Consider the following 15,847-nt stretch of genomic DNA (forward strand, 5'->3'; position numbering starts at 1 on the left):
GCATCTACCCTTAGAAATGTTTAGCTTTCAACCTCTCCTCCTTCTGGCCCAATGCCTGTATTTATAGTGCTCAAGAGGAAGGTAATTAGGTCCACCATCAATGGGATAATCCCCTCTTTGGATGGGATAGCTCCTCTCTTGATGGGATAAGTTCCTCTTTCATAGGGGTACATGAACCATCTGGAGGCGCTCAATACACGTCGAACAACCTTCTAGAATGCTCTAGAAATGACCACAAGTAACTTTTTAAAGATGAAACTCGCGCCTTTTGACCTTTACAGGGGTACGCACCTGCCCCTTTACATACAGAGCATACAAGTACGCAGTTTTTGTGAACATTAGGTGCGTATACGCAGGTAAGGCCGAGAGAATCTGCGTACCCAGAGATAAACACATTTACAAAGACTTTCTCTCTTTTTTGGAGTTTGACATGGAGAGCAGAGGCATAAGACTTGCCCAGGAGGATAGCATGATTGTTGATAGAGCCATACTAACTGTAAATAGCCATGGTGACATTTTTTAGTGTAACAGATTGCCCCCTAAAGTGCGAAGCCTGTAGTAGATTAGGGTTTTGTATTATCTAGGAAGGGTGAAGCGCTTTATCATTTCAAGGATTATCTTGTGGAGAGCCTGGTCAGAACCTGCAATTTTCAACACAAAATACATGTATAAGATTATATCATCGCTGAGGTAGGCATTCCCATACTCAGATCAAAACTTTAACTAACAGACTAACTATTATGATATAGGAATGATCTTGCAGTACATCATAATCATAGACTTTTGTAGACACAGTATGGACGCAGCCATCTGTTTATGATTAGTCTACTAGATAATGAATACAAAACTCCTCGGAGCCTGGATGGTGGGAACTAGATCCAGGGTCTTCATTTCTACTTCCCGAATTGGTACGATTCTAGCCATGCGAATAAATGAGTTGATGTCGAACATGGTAGAAACCACTTGATTACCAGTCGATGATGTAAACTGTTAACAAGTGTGAGAGAGACCACCAGTAATGTCAATGGTTCTCAAAGTACCCAGTACAATCCATGAGATGTGAATGAATGAGTTGGTGTCGAACATTTCACGGAATCCTTCGATCGAAAGTCAATGATGTAAACTGACGTCAAAGGCGAGAAACCTGCCATTGATGCATGCAGACTTCAAGGTACTGACGATCTCTAAGTCATCTTTCTAGATAATGTGCTGATGTCGATAGAAAGCGACCCGTTGCAGGCAAGCCCACAACACGAAATCATAGTTCAAGTTGAAGAAATATTGTTGTAAGGACTGACTCAGGGATGGTCAAAATGGATGACAAGTATTTTGCAGATGAAAGTTTTATTTGCAGACCTCTTGAACACATAACGACACAACAGATGGCTTGGTAACAAATGACTCAAAGTTAATCCCCGGAACCCGGCTGAAGATTTTCAATGTGGTTTGATCAACTGTGAGGTAAAGGATCTCCCAACCCAAGTGAATGAAAAGTGTAGTGTTCAAGAGTGGTAATAAGGTTTCTTCTGAGACAAAGGATAACAAATAGGCTCATTCTTCTCTCTTTTCCCCCACCATTTCTGGCAAGTACCTCTTTATTTTTTACAAGCTTGAGGAGGATAACATATGCTTGGTTATAAGCTCATCCTTCGGATGAGTCCAACCTAGTTTTGATTCGAACCCTAGGAAGGAGTGGTTCGTTCCTGTTTGTAATTGAACAGGCCCTTTACTGTGAAATTTTAACGAGCCCAGTATAGGAGAAACTCGGCGTTTTTCAATTTTAGAGAGTCTGAAAAACTTAAGAAGACTCCAGGTTGAACTTTTTCGTAAATTTGTGTCCCCCAAGCCCGAAAAAGTATAAAATGATACCTGGGAGAACCGCTTGATCTTGTGACCAAGGAGTACTTTCATGATTAGTGCCACTGACCTAAAAAGTAAAAAGCGATCAAAGACACATCGTTTTATTTCCTTATCGAGTTTGAAACGACAAAAACCCGGCAATCTTTTCCTATTTTTACGGTCAGAAAAGAGCTATAAGGGGACCGTCTTCTAATTCCGTTTTAACGAGTGTAAAAGAAACGCTCGGCAATCTTTTCATATTTTTAGGGGTCAGAAAAGGGTTTAAAAGATGACTCTGATGTTTTGGTTCGTGAAAAATGACAATTTTCCCTCTAAATCCTTTTGTCCTGCACAAAAACAACACATTACTCATACCTGTTTAAGATAGGCAAAAATACATTGAAAAATATCCTTTCATGGTGAAAAATAAACAAACTTAGCATTCATTCATCCAAAAAACCTATAAAAAGACTTTTTACCATGTTATTTTTACCATTTCACTGTTGAGGTTGAGAAAAGGGCCTTTGACAAGAAAACTTCCCGTGGACATTGCGGAGAATCCGACTGTCAGAATTGAGTGCCGTCTCTTTCAGGTATTCTACAACATCCTCCTCTTCAATTTCATCCGTTTAGAATTTCATTTCAAGTTTTAGTTTGATTTTTTAGGGGGTTTAGGGTCTTAGGATATGTTTCTCGGGGTACGCAGGTGCCCCATGGGCGACCTGCGTACCCCAACCTTTTTCGTATATAGGAAAAAGGTCGGGGTACGTAGCCCGCCTTCAGACCAGCTGCGTACCGCCGCTCTGTGTTCTGAACGCGGGGTGCGTACCCCGTGAAACACGCATTTTGAAACCCCAAACTCCAATTTCAACCAACCAAATTTTATTTAATGAATTCTAACTATTGTTTTTTGGTGTGTAGGGCAGTCACCATGCTAGATTGGAGAGAAAGAGAACACGAGGACGTTGATTTGGCCGCAATAAATCATCAACCCTCCATTGATGCGTTAAAAGCATGCGGTCTGTAAAAATACTGGGCCATACCTGGCATGAGGGGCCAGGTGTCATTCCCTGAGTGGCTGGTTGAAAGGTGGAACGTTCAGGATCAGTGTTTCTACATCGGAGAGCACCAACTCGAGATAGAGTCCTCCGACATATATTTTCTCACTGGCTTGCCTAACAGAGGCGAGCAACTCTCTCTATTCGGGACTAGGCCGGGTGGTTAATCCCTTACTAGTCTCCGGCTAGAGTGGTGTAACAACCAAAACCAGGAGAAGGGGATAGAAATCAAATACATATCCCGACTTGAACTTATGGTGATAGCCTTCACTGTTACCAGACTTTGCGGCGCAGCCGCTTTGCACCATGCCACCGGGTCCCAAATGCGGATGGCTATAGATTGCTTCCAAGGCACCATTTTCAACTGGTGTGATGCTGTGTTGGCCAATATGAAGGGCCAACTGACTAGGGTAAAGACTGGACGATTGAAGACCTTTGGATATGGGCCTTTGGTCGTGAGCTTTGCCCTAGAGAGAGTTCCAATGCTGGTCCCCCAGCATCTTACTGTTCCAGTTGGGCCTCCTCGGGAGCCTAAGTTGACGAGATGGGTTGCGGTAATGGCCCGGCATCCTGATGAGGGAGCAGCAGTTGTTCGATTTCCTGATGGTTACTTTCACTGGTTGGAAAACTAGGTCTTTGCGATTCAGGATTTTCCTTATGCCGGAATGGATTTTCGGAACGATCCGGACATGGTTCTTCCACAGGGAGAACAATGGGATGACATAGGTACTTTCATTTTTCACAAGTTTTTAAATTATCTATTTTTTTGTTTTTTATATATATCGTCTCAAACTGACAGTAAAATGTTTCAAAATGCAGATGTAGGTCCACGGCGTCCGGCCAATCTCCGGGCTTTTGAGAGGAGACAGCCAGTTGCACCGGCACCGGCCCCACAGGACGCGGCTGCAGAGACACTAGCTGAGTTGGAGAAGGATCTAGAGCGTCTGACGACGGGTATACCAGAGACGACTATAGATGACATTCCTATCAGATTGCAGCGCTACGTAGTCGCAGTCCCGGGACCTTTTAGGAGTTTTTTGTGTAGAGTAGCCCGTGCAGTGGTGTCGTATAGAGAGCATCACCAGTGATTGGCTAGTCAATCTGTAGACACATATGACATTTTTGGTTTTTTGTACTTATCATTTTTGCCGATCATAAGGTGTTTTTCAACCTATGATCGAAGACGATGTATATTTTTTGACACACTCCTATCTATATATATATATATATCATTATTACCGGCTTATCTTGTTTAACATATGTGATGAAATGTTTTTTTTTTAAATTTACTTGCATGATTATCGCAAATGTCTGTCCAACATTCGAGAAGCAATTGCATCTGCTAATGTATTTAAAGACCTTGGAATATGTTGATATTCAATGTAATCAAATTCACGTCCCAAGAGACGCACTCTCAAAAACAACCTTAATAACACAGGATTTCTAATGGCATATACTCTATTAAGCTGTAATACAACGAGTTTAGAATCTAACCTCACTATCAAACGTCGAATTCCAAATGAAATAGATTCAGACAATAATTCAACCACTGCACTGTATTCTGCAATGTTGTTCGTTGTTTGACCGAGGCTCACCCCATGCATAGAAACTAACTCGTCAGAGGGCGAATAGATAACCCAAGCTGCGGAAGAGATATTCCGTGTACTACGACAAGCACCATCGGCAAATCCAATGTACGTTTGGAGAGGCGTCGACATCTGCAATATCAAGAGTAAAACCAAGATAAGCCAGAATAATGACGAAAAAACACACTTTCTAAGCTAAGCACACTATCTAAACTAACAAACATACTAGCTAGAAAGAAAACCTAACCTAACTAAAAATTCTCCATACCCACCATTTAAGCATAATACCTCTTTAGGTAAAGTCCATTTCTGGGTTTACCCAAAGAGTCCCCATCAAAATCTACCAGCTCATAGGCCCCTTTTGCTAGCTTTCGCTTTACAATGTAGGGTCCATGCCACATAGGAACGAATTTTCCAGCACCTAGCTTATCGTTAGCTTGATCATATAATAGCACTAGGTCTCCCTCCGAAAAACTTCGAGGGGTCACATTTCTATCATACTGAGCTTTCATTCGCTTCACGTGAGTCTCGATTGCCAATGCAGCGTCACGTCGAGTCTCATCTAATTGAGCTAAGTATAATAAACGTTTCTCCTCTTTGGAAGTAGCTGGGAGTAATTCGACAGCCATTTGAAGTGATGGGATTTCACATTCAATGGGTAACACAGCTTCCAAGCCATAAACTAGCTGGAAAGGAGTGAACCCTGTTGATGTTTTCACTGAGGTTCAGTATGCCCATAGCGCTGAAAATAACATGTTGTGCCAATTTGACCGATGAATGCCAATGATTCGTCGGATCATGATAACAAGAACTTTGTTGATAGACTCAACCAAACCGTTGGCTTGTGGATAATAAGGAGTAGAGCTATCATGGCGCAAACCAAGCTGGCTTGTAAGCTCAGTCATCATGATGTTTCGAAAATGGCTCCCATGGTCGGTGATAATCGCTTGCGGGACACCAAACCTAGTTATAATGTGATTGAATATGAAAACTGCAGCTGTTTTACTGCTTGCGTCGAATGTAGGCATCGCCTCGGCCCATTTAGTAAAATAATCAACCGCGAGGATGATATACGCATGCCCCCCGGCCGAGTGAGGGTTACAAGTAATAAAATCGATACCCCATTTGGCGAAAGGACCAACGGCAATTATAGGGTGGAGAGGAGCAGGTGGTGCGCGCATCTTGCGATCAAACACTTGACAGTTGTGGCATTTTCAGATCGCAATGATGCAATCTTTAAACATGGACGGCCAGAAATAGCCAGCACGCAACACCTTCTGAGCTGTGGCATACCCAGACATATGACCGCCACACGCTCCAGAGTGACAATCATTCAAAACTCTCTCAGCCTCTTCGTGAGTTAAACAACATCGAAAAACCAAGTCTGCCCCCCGGCGATAAAGTGTATCTCCAATAATTTTGTATTGCTGGGACTGGAATCGAGTTTTTCGACGCTCTGACTTTGAAGCTTCAGGCTGAAAGGTTTGGGTTTGGAGATAGATGATTATATCCCCATACCACGAATCTAAAGTACTGATAAGAAACAAAGATTCGTCCGCAATGGACTCCTCTGCCACAGTTTCTGTGTCAGCACGCAGGAAATCACACATCAATTCCGCAAAAACTAAGGATTTCTTAGACTTGGACTTCTCGAACTCCAAGTTGAACTCTTGCAGGATAATGATCCATTTAGAGTACTTGCCCCCTAGTAGTTGTTTAGTCAAAATATAAATCATAGGGTTGCAATCCGAAATAACTGTAGTTTTACGGAGAAGAATGTAGTGACGAAAACGCTGGACAGCTTGAACGGTTGCCAGGGCCAATTTCTCCACATGCGAATATTTTAGCTCAGTGGGGTTTAACGTCCTACTAAGATAATATATCACATGTTCCGTTCTGAATTCATCTTCTTGGACTAACACCATTCCAATAGTGGAATGCGAAGCTGCGAGGTATAAGAAGTAGTCCTGGTTGTAATTGGGAGGATGCAACAACGGTGCATGGGTCAACGCGTGCTTAAGTGCATCAAAAGATTGCTGAGCAATCTCATCCCAAGAGAATTGAGCGTTCTGTTTCAACAACCGGGTAAAACCCTTAGTGACCTCGGCGTAGTTTGGAATGAATCGGCGTAAAAAGTTTGCTTTCCCTTGCAAACTTTGGAGTTGGCGCAAACTCGAAGGAGGAGGTAATTTGATGATAGCTTCGACCTTCGAGGGATCAACGCGAATGCCGGCTTTTGAAACAACAAATCCCAGCAATCGACCCGCTTCTATACAGAATACACACTTGTGCGGATTCAACCGAATACGATAATGCCTACACCTCATAAAGATTGCTCGTAAGTGGACAAGGTGATCAGCTCGATGTAAAGAATGAGCAGGCAAATCATCGAGGTACGGTTGCACAATGTGTTTGATTTCATGAAATGCATAAGACATCGCCCGTTGAAAAGTGGCTCCAGCATTCTTAAGCCCAAAGGGTAATTTGCAATAAGAAAATGTCCCCCATGGACAAATGAATGTTGTTTTTGGTTGATTGGCAGGTAGAATATTGATTTGATTATAGCCCGAAAAACCATCCATAAAGGAAAACATTTCACTTCCGGCACAATCATCAATTATTTGATCGATATAGGGCGTAGGATAGTTGTCTTTTGGACAAGCTCGATTTATATCCCTATAGTCGATACAGATTCTTATTGTTCCTTGTTTCTTGTTAACCGGAACAATATTCGATACCCAATCCGTTAACGGGATTGGATAAATGAAACCTGCTTTCAACAGCTTTTCAACTTCTGCTTTAATGGCAGCCGCTTTTCGAGGGTGAATCCGACGCAACCGTTGACGGACGGGTTTAGCGTCCGGGTAGGTCTTGATTTCATGGACAACAATAGCGGGATCGATTCCTGGCATTTCCTCGTAGGACCAGGCAAACACGTCGCGGAATTCTTGGAATAGGGCCTTGTAAATTTGAATTTCATCATCTGTACACGAGGCACCTATATGAATGTTCTCAACAATTTCGGGCTTCACTGAAATGTCAATGGGAACAGTTCGAGAAATATTCCCTAAATTCAGCTCTGAATCTGGATGTTTCGTTGGATTTTGAGCTTCTTTGACATATTCAGTGGTAAAGATTGATGAAAAATCATTTTCAAAGACATCACCCTCAGGTAAAAACGAAGATCTATGATGAAGATCTTCCCATGGTAGATCATCTACACTTAGGATTTCGCGAAGTTGCTCGTCAGATGACACGACTTCGGGAAACGCTATCCATTCAGAGGTTGGTGTGAAAAGTGATTCCTCACTGACCACATTCATTTGGTCGATTTGGGTTGAATGCGAGTCGGTAAAAGACACGACGGCTTCATAAGCAATTTCATATGGACTCAAAGGCAGAGCATCACCGAATGAGTCTATCTCAGATTCAGATGGGACAATCCAAGGATCGTCGTAAATAATGGTGTCTGATGTAATCATATGAATTGATGCAAATGAAGAGTCTGCGTTGATTGGAGGGAAAGGAAAAGTTCCCAATAAACCAGAATCTTTAACTAAACCTACGCCAACGTCCCTATAAGGGATTGTCGTCTTACCGACATGCTGGATATTCTCTGAAGAGGCTGGGTCGGATGAAAAGTATGTCAGCTGATCAATTGTCACGATCTTACCGTTATGTGGAAACTTTATTACTCTGAAGACCGATGAAACGACCGATGTCATAGAATATGACCAACTTCGACCCAAAAGAAGGTTGTAGTCTAGAGGGGCATCAACCACCTCCACCTCCAGACTAACGGTTTTACCTTCTACCCCTATAGGCAATTCCTGTAGAATACCAAATGGACGGAACCCACGGCCATCAAAGGCCTTAACGATGGTCGGGGATTGGTTCAGCGAAGGAGAACCAAGCGATCTCCAACACTGAATCGACATAATACACGTAGAAGCTCCTTCATCAATCACAGTCCGATGAATAGGTCTGTTTTTTACTATCACTGGAATCTGGAAAGCCATCTGATGAGGGAGACGCGGTGTACTATTTTCTAGATCAAAGATTATCAGGTTCGGGTCCTGAATATCAACAGCTCCTATAGCCGACAAAAGTAATTTTCGTTGTGCTGGGCATGATTGCAGCACTTCTAAAGCCGACATTGCTGAGGGTGAAACAGCTAAGTCCTCAACAATGTTGTAATTCTGGGCCTCTCTCGCATGTGGATTGAAAGCAGACCTTCGAAGTACACCCTTGGCGGGCGGTTTGATTACTAAGTCCAGGTTAGGTTTTTCGATCTGTAGTGGATCGGAACCAGGAGCTGAGGTTGATGGATTAGAATGAGAAGATTCTGCTTCCTTACCATCAACAGGATTCTTACTACCATAATCTTGCGACCGAGTCGCAATCCTCACATGAGACATCATCAAAATGGGTTCTTCACTGGCACTCGAGGAAGAACCTATCATCTTACTCTCCTGCTTTGGAAATGGATCTTTCAAAACAGCAGGAGTTGGGGAACCTTTAATGATTTTCACAACCTCTCCGATGAGGGCAATCTCTTGTAAAATGATCCTCTTCACAAATAAGACAAGGATATCGAGGTTTGCGCTTTTTGTCATTGGTTTCCGACTTTTCTGTTTTCTCCTTCGGAGCCTTGTCTACTTTAGCCTTCTTCTTTCCTTTCTTCTTTCCAATGTTTTTTGATTTGGCCGTAGATGACTCTACAGCATGAATATCGGCGGAAAGTTCAGGAGAAGACTCTCCTGTCGGGGAATCAGGCAAGGTGATTATAGGAGTAGTAGAATTCTTGGAAGACTTCTTCTTGCTCTTTGTGTTCACCGTACCAATCATACCATTAGCGGCATGAGATCCCGAAGGAACAGCAGCGATTTGGTTCGACTTTGGAAGATCTGGGATCTTCTCGTGTAACGTACCCGACTGAGTGTAAACTAAGTCAAGATACTGGGCTTGAGCAATGACTTGCTCCTCAGTAACTACTCTGGCCTTAGCTACATCTTCAGTAATCTTCGGTAATAATGATTTGACAAACCATTCAGCTAAGATTTGGTCCGGGATAAAAACTTTCACTAAACGTCTTCGATGTCTCCATTCATGGATATGATCAGAAATATAAGTGGACGTCGATTGTTTTAATGAAGTTAATAACTCAGTACCATTATCGTATCTGACCGACAACTGAAAATGAGTTAGGAACGAGGTAGCTAACTGGCTAAAGTTATAAAAAGAGGCCCATGGTAACTCAATGTACCACTTGGCCGCGAGACCAATGAGCGTACGTTGGAAAAAACGTAAGCGGATTGAATCATCTGAGATAGAATTCGAAGCACACCAGAGGTGGTAAGTCATCACGTGATTTGATGGATCCTCTCCAGACTTACCTTCGAACTTGGGTATATCGCTGGGCAACTTATTTGGCATTGGCGGCCAGAACAGAAGATAATTTATTGGATCGTTCGTTAGGCGCGTCAAGTCGGGTAAATCCAAAGTTGCGATAAACGGCAATTGCCGGTTAGGATCTCTAAAACTCTGGGTCACAAGACCAGTCCCAGGAGGAGGATATCCAGGATAACTTGGAACAGGAATTGCATTCGGGATATTATACCCTCCTGGAAAACCAAGATTAACCGGACCGTACTGGGGTTGTTGAGGTTGTTGATAAGTATACCCAGAATACGGTTGATACTGGTAAACCGGTTGTTGGACAGCAGGCCCGTATTGGTACTGTCCCCAGTGCTGTTGATAAGTAAATTGTGGTTGACTTGTTACAACAGTACTTAAACCAGGCTGCCCTACAAGCATCTGGACCGTGGTTTGAATCGTAGATCCGGACAACGGTAAAGATGTCTGAGGGGTGGTTGCAGAGACAGTAGAAATCGGAGCTGTCAATACTCCAGAAGTAAGTGTGGTAGATGTTGCGGTAGTTGCAGCAGCCGTTTGAGATGGAGCACTAGGTGCGATTGGCGGCTGAGTAACTACCGAAGTTACAGAAGTTTGAACATTTGACTAGACAGGTTGTGGTTGCTGGGGTGGACCAGAAACTACAGGTTGTCCAGTTTGAGGTAACGACTGTATACTTGGCTGTAACACCTGTTGACCTTGTGATGGATCCCACACTATCATTCCGGGGTATTGACCCATAACAGGTTGAGGATACTGAGATCCGTAACCAGGTTGAGGGTAGGGTTGATAATTGAAAGGTACATTTCCCGGACCTTGAACATAAGACTGACCCTGAGGTGGTTGATAACCTTGACTCGAGTACTGACCTTGGGGTAGATACCCTTGAGGTAAGTACTGATACTGGGGTTGACCTTGAGGCATAAATTGATACTGAGGTTGACCTTGAGGTACATATTGAGGTTGGGGTTGACCCTGAGGAACGTATTGCACCATAGGTACATACTGTCCTTGAGGCTGCCCCCCAGCCGCAACTTGAGTACCTTGAGGTTGCCCCCCAGGCATTAATTGAGGCTGCCCCCCAGGCGGAAATTGACCACCTTGAGGTTGAGAACCGGGAATTGAACCTGACATCATATAAACGTCTCCTACACCCAACGGTCTATTACCATTGCTTCCAGCTAATGACCCATGTCCAATGGGTTGAGGAGATGCTCCCACAAAGGTACCAAAAAGTGATTGATACCCAGTAGGAACAGAAGGACCACCATACAAGAAAGATTCAGGAGATTGAGTAGACACGGACGACGAACTAGACATATTTATAGGAGTATAAATACCTCCAGGTGGATAAGGAGTACGAGGTGGAGAAAAACTTATCCCTGAATTGTCTAAATAATTAGTTAACGAAAGATACCAAGTAGTACTCCTAGGTGGACTGTAAAAGATAGATTCACGCTCTCTTAAGTCAAGAGTAGGTTGATCTTCAAGAACAGGGCCTACTTCTTCTTCTGGAGTAAGTTCTTCAATAGCTATCAAACCAGAAGGAAGATTCTCGGTTATGACTCTTTCAATCCTAGGTGAATCAGGAACACTAGAAGTTGGAGTAACAGGTTCAGATATTTCAGGTTCTTCGCCTATATCACTAGTAGATGAAAAACTACCAGCAAGCTCAGAAACTGCAACAGCTTCAGGATTGTAACCTGTCTCTAAACCTTGGTAATCTGGATGGACTACCAACGAAGACTCTCCTTCTTCAGGTGAACCTACTCTACTGTGTTATGAAACCAGCTCACAAAAAGATAGAAAAGAGAGATCCACGCCTTAGAATTCAGCCTCTTCGAGGGGGCAACCTCCTTTACATTACATAAATGAACAATTCTTGGATGATACAAATGACAAAACCTCCTTTCTATATATAGGAGTCTAAGGAGTCACAATATAATCCAGCCGACCTAACAATAATAATATAAAGCCACAAAAATAACAATAGAGGGATTCTATGGGGCACAGAAATAACAATATGGGGGTAATAGGGGCACAACAATATAAATAAGGGGTATAACTACAATAGTAATGGGGTAATCACTAGTATTATAGGGACCCAACATGCCCCTCTCCTTCAAAAAAGTGTTGTCCTCAACGCTTGAGTAGTTCTGGATACTTCTGCATAAAATTCTCATCCTCCCATGTGGAATCTTCAGCGGATAAGTTCTTCCACTTGATAAGATACTCTGAAATTGATCGATTTCGTAGCTGTCGAGTTCTTGTTTCTGTGACTGCTTCTGGTTCCAATATAATTTTTCCTTCCTCGTCAAGTTCTGGCAATATTGTTTGAATTGGGAGCTTGTCACCTATAACCTTCTTTAAACATGAAACATGGAAAACTGGGTGCAATCGAGAAGCTGCAGGAAGCTCCAATTTGTATGCCATAGTACCAATCTTTTGCAACACCTTGTACGGACCATAATACTTTGGTGATAATTTATTATCCTTCTTAGCTTGCTTTAGGGACATTTGCTTATATGGTTGTAGCCGTAGGAATACCCAATCACCTACATCAAAACTTCTTTCACTGCGATGTTGATCTGCCTGTTGTTTCATTCTATTTTGTGCCAACACGAGGTTATCCTTTAAGAGTTGGAGGACTTGTTGTTGATGTTCGATGTGATGTTCCACTGCCTGAACCTTAGAATTTTCTCTTAAATATGATGTGATGGATGGTGGTTGATACCCATAAAGTGCCATAAATGGGGTCATTTTTGTTGCTGTATGGAAGGAAGTGTTATACCACCATTCAGCCAGAGGCAACCATTTGACCCATTGTGTCTGTTTATCAGATACAAAGCAACGAAGATATCCTTCCAAACATTTGTTTACTATCTCAGTTTGCCCATCAGATTGAGGATGATAAGATGAGCTATGAGCTAACTGAGTACCAAGACAAGAAAATAATTCTGTCCAAAAATTTCCAGTGAAAATGGGATCTCTGTCACTTACAATAATCTTTGGGTTTCCATGTAGCTTTTGAACTGTTTCCATAAATGCAGTAGAAACTGTACTGGCTTTAAATGGATGTGATAATGCACAAAAGTGTGCATACTTGGTAAGTCTGTCAACTACCACCATGATGACACTCTTTCCCTCAGACTTGGGTAAACCTGTGATAAAATCCATTGAAACCTCCTCCCAACGTTGGCTTGGAATGGATAAAGGTTGTAATAGACCCGGTGTCTTAATTGTTTCAACTTTATTTTGTTGGCAAACCAAACATTCCGCCACAAACTTTTGAATATCTGATTTAAGGCCATCCCAAAAAAATTCCTTCTTAACCCTGTGGTAAGTTTTTAAAAATCCTGAGTGCCCTCCTAAGGGAGAAGTGTGCAATTCCATAAGAATCTTTTGTTTTAGCTGGGAATTCTTACAGAGGTATAAGCGATCTTTGTACCATAACGAATCATTTTTCCAGCTAAATGTATCAGAAGTACTGGAATCTTGTTGTAGCTTTCGAATAAGTGCCCACACTTCTTCGTCATTCTTCCATTCCTCCCTTGCTTCGTTTATCCAATCTGGTTGGATAATAGAAATGGCACACAACAATGCTTCCACATCCTCATCCTTTCTTGAGAGTGCATCTGCCACCACATTTTGCTTCCCTTTTTTGTAGATGATTTCAAAGTCATAACCCAACATCTTTGTGACCCACTTTTGTTGCTCTTCAGAGGATAATCTTTGTTCTAAAAAGTATTTAAGGCTATCATGATCCGTTTTTACCTTGAAGTGTCTTCCCATTAGGTAGGGTCGCCATTTCTTAAGTGCATGGAGTATTGCCAACATTTCCTTCTCATAAATAGCTTTGCTTAAAAACTTTCCCTTGATTGGACGACTTTCAAAAGCAATGGGTCTTTCATCTTGCATTAGAACAACACCAATTCCATTTCCTGAAGCATCACATTCCACAATAAAGGTTTTTGTGAAGTCCGGTGTAGCTAAGACCGGTGCTTGGCACATTGCCTCTTTAAGATGTTCAAAGGCCTTTGTTGCTTCCGGAGTCCATGAAAATGAATCTTTCTTCAATAATGTTGTTAGAGGTGCTGCTATTCTCCCATAATTCTTAACAAACTTGCGATAATACCCTGTCAACCCAAGAAATCCTCGCAGATGCTTTATGGATGTGGGGATTTTCCATTCCTTAATGGCTTTAATTTTGCTAGGGTCTACCTTAACTCCTTCATGAGATACAATATGACCCAAATATTCCACCTCCTGGACTCCAAAGAAACATTTGGATCTTTTTGCATATAATTGTTTCTCCTCCAATAGTTGTAGCACCCTGTCAACATGTTCAACATGATCCTTCCAAGACTTGCTGTAGATTAGTATATCATCAAAAAATACTAACACAAATTTTCTAAGGAATGGTTTGAAAATTGAATTCATCAAACCTTGAAATGTTGAAGGTGCATTGGTAAGGCCAAAAGGCATGACCAAAAATTCATAATGACCCTCATGAGTTCTAAATGCCGTTTTCGGAATGTCTTCAATCTTCATTCTGATTTGATGATATCCTGAACGAAGATCCAACTTGGTGAAGTAAATTGATCCATGCAATTCATCCAGTAATTCATCAATAACAGGAATGGGGAACTTATCTTTAATAGTGAGCTTGTTGAGCTCCCTATAATCCGGACACATGCGCCATGATCCATCCTTCTTGTGCACCAATACTACTGGAGCTGAGAAAGAACTTTGACTCGGTTGAATTATACCAGCCTCTAGCATTTCTGCAACCATACGTTCAATTTCACTTTTTTGGACATAGGGATATCTGTACGGCCTGATGTTTGGAGGAACACTTCCTGGAATCAGATGAATAGCATGATCATGATCACGCATAGGTGGGAGACCTTTGGGAGTCTCAAATACCTTGGAATGATTGTCCAGGACTTTTTGGAGATCTGGAGAAATAGATGATTCCAATGTGGAAACATCTAGCGAACATAATTGTGCAATTACACCTCTTTGCTCCTTTTTTAGAAGCTTTGTCATGCCATTAGAGCTGATTATCTTTCCTGGTTTCCCTGCAATACCCCTTAATTCAACTTCCTTTCCTTCCACAGAAAATTTCATGAAAAGTTCTTGAAAATTAAAAGCTATTGTACCCAAGGATTGTAGCCATTGGACTCCTAGTACAACATCAGCACCTCCCATTGGAATGGAAAGCATTGGGCTAGTCAATACATATTCTCCCATGGATAGCTTGATATTATGGCACTTTCCAGAACAATTTATTGTTCCTCCATTTGCAATCATCACTTGACACTCTGGTGCTGGATATAGGAAGCAATTCAATTCTTTTGCTACCCTACAATGAATAAAATTGTGGGTGCTTCCTGAATCAATCAACACTATTACCTTTTTCTTCTTGATTTGTCCTTCTATCTTGATGGTTTGAGGAGTGGTAATTCCCGCCAATGCATTACAAGATATGGTCGGATTTATTTGTTCTTCATCTAGGCTTTGTTCCTGGAATATATCCTCTTCTTTTGACCTTTCTTGCTCCTTTTCTTCTTCCTCTTCACAATCTATGTAGAATAATTTCTTCTCAGCACACTTATGACCTTTTGTGTATTTGCTATCACAATTGTAACAAAGCCCTTTTGCTCTTTTTTCTTCCAATTGTTGTGGTGTCAACCTTGTAGGTTGTGGAAGACTATGGGCAACAACACTTCCGTCTTTATAGTTGTGAGTGGTATGCTTCCTAGTTGCCATAATTTTGCTTTCCATTTTTCTTGCTAACCTGAATGCCTTCTCTAATGAATCAGGTTCCCAAAGGCGCACATCATGTTGGATATTATCCTTTAAAGACCCTATGAACACATCAATCCTATGCTCCTCTGGAATATCTTTTACCCTTATGTTCAATTTTTGGAACTCCTCAATGTGCTC

This window comes from Pinus tabuliformis, chromosome 4_2 (genome assembly GCF_031772625.1).
Source record: "Pinus tabuliformis cultivar Carrire ecotype Pingquan chromosome 4_2, CPIR1, whole genome shotgun sequence".
Classification (NCBI taxonomy): Eukaryota; Viridiplantae; Streptophyta; class Pinopsida; order Pinales; family Pinaceae; genus Pinus; species Pinus tabuliformis.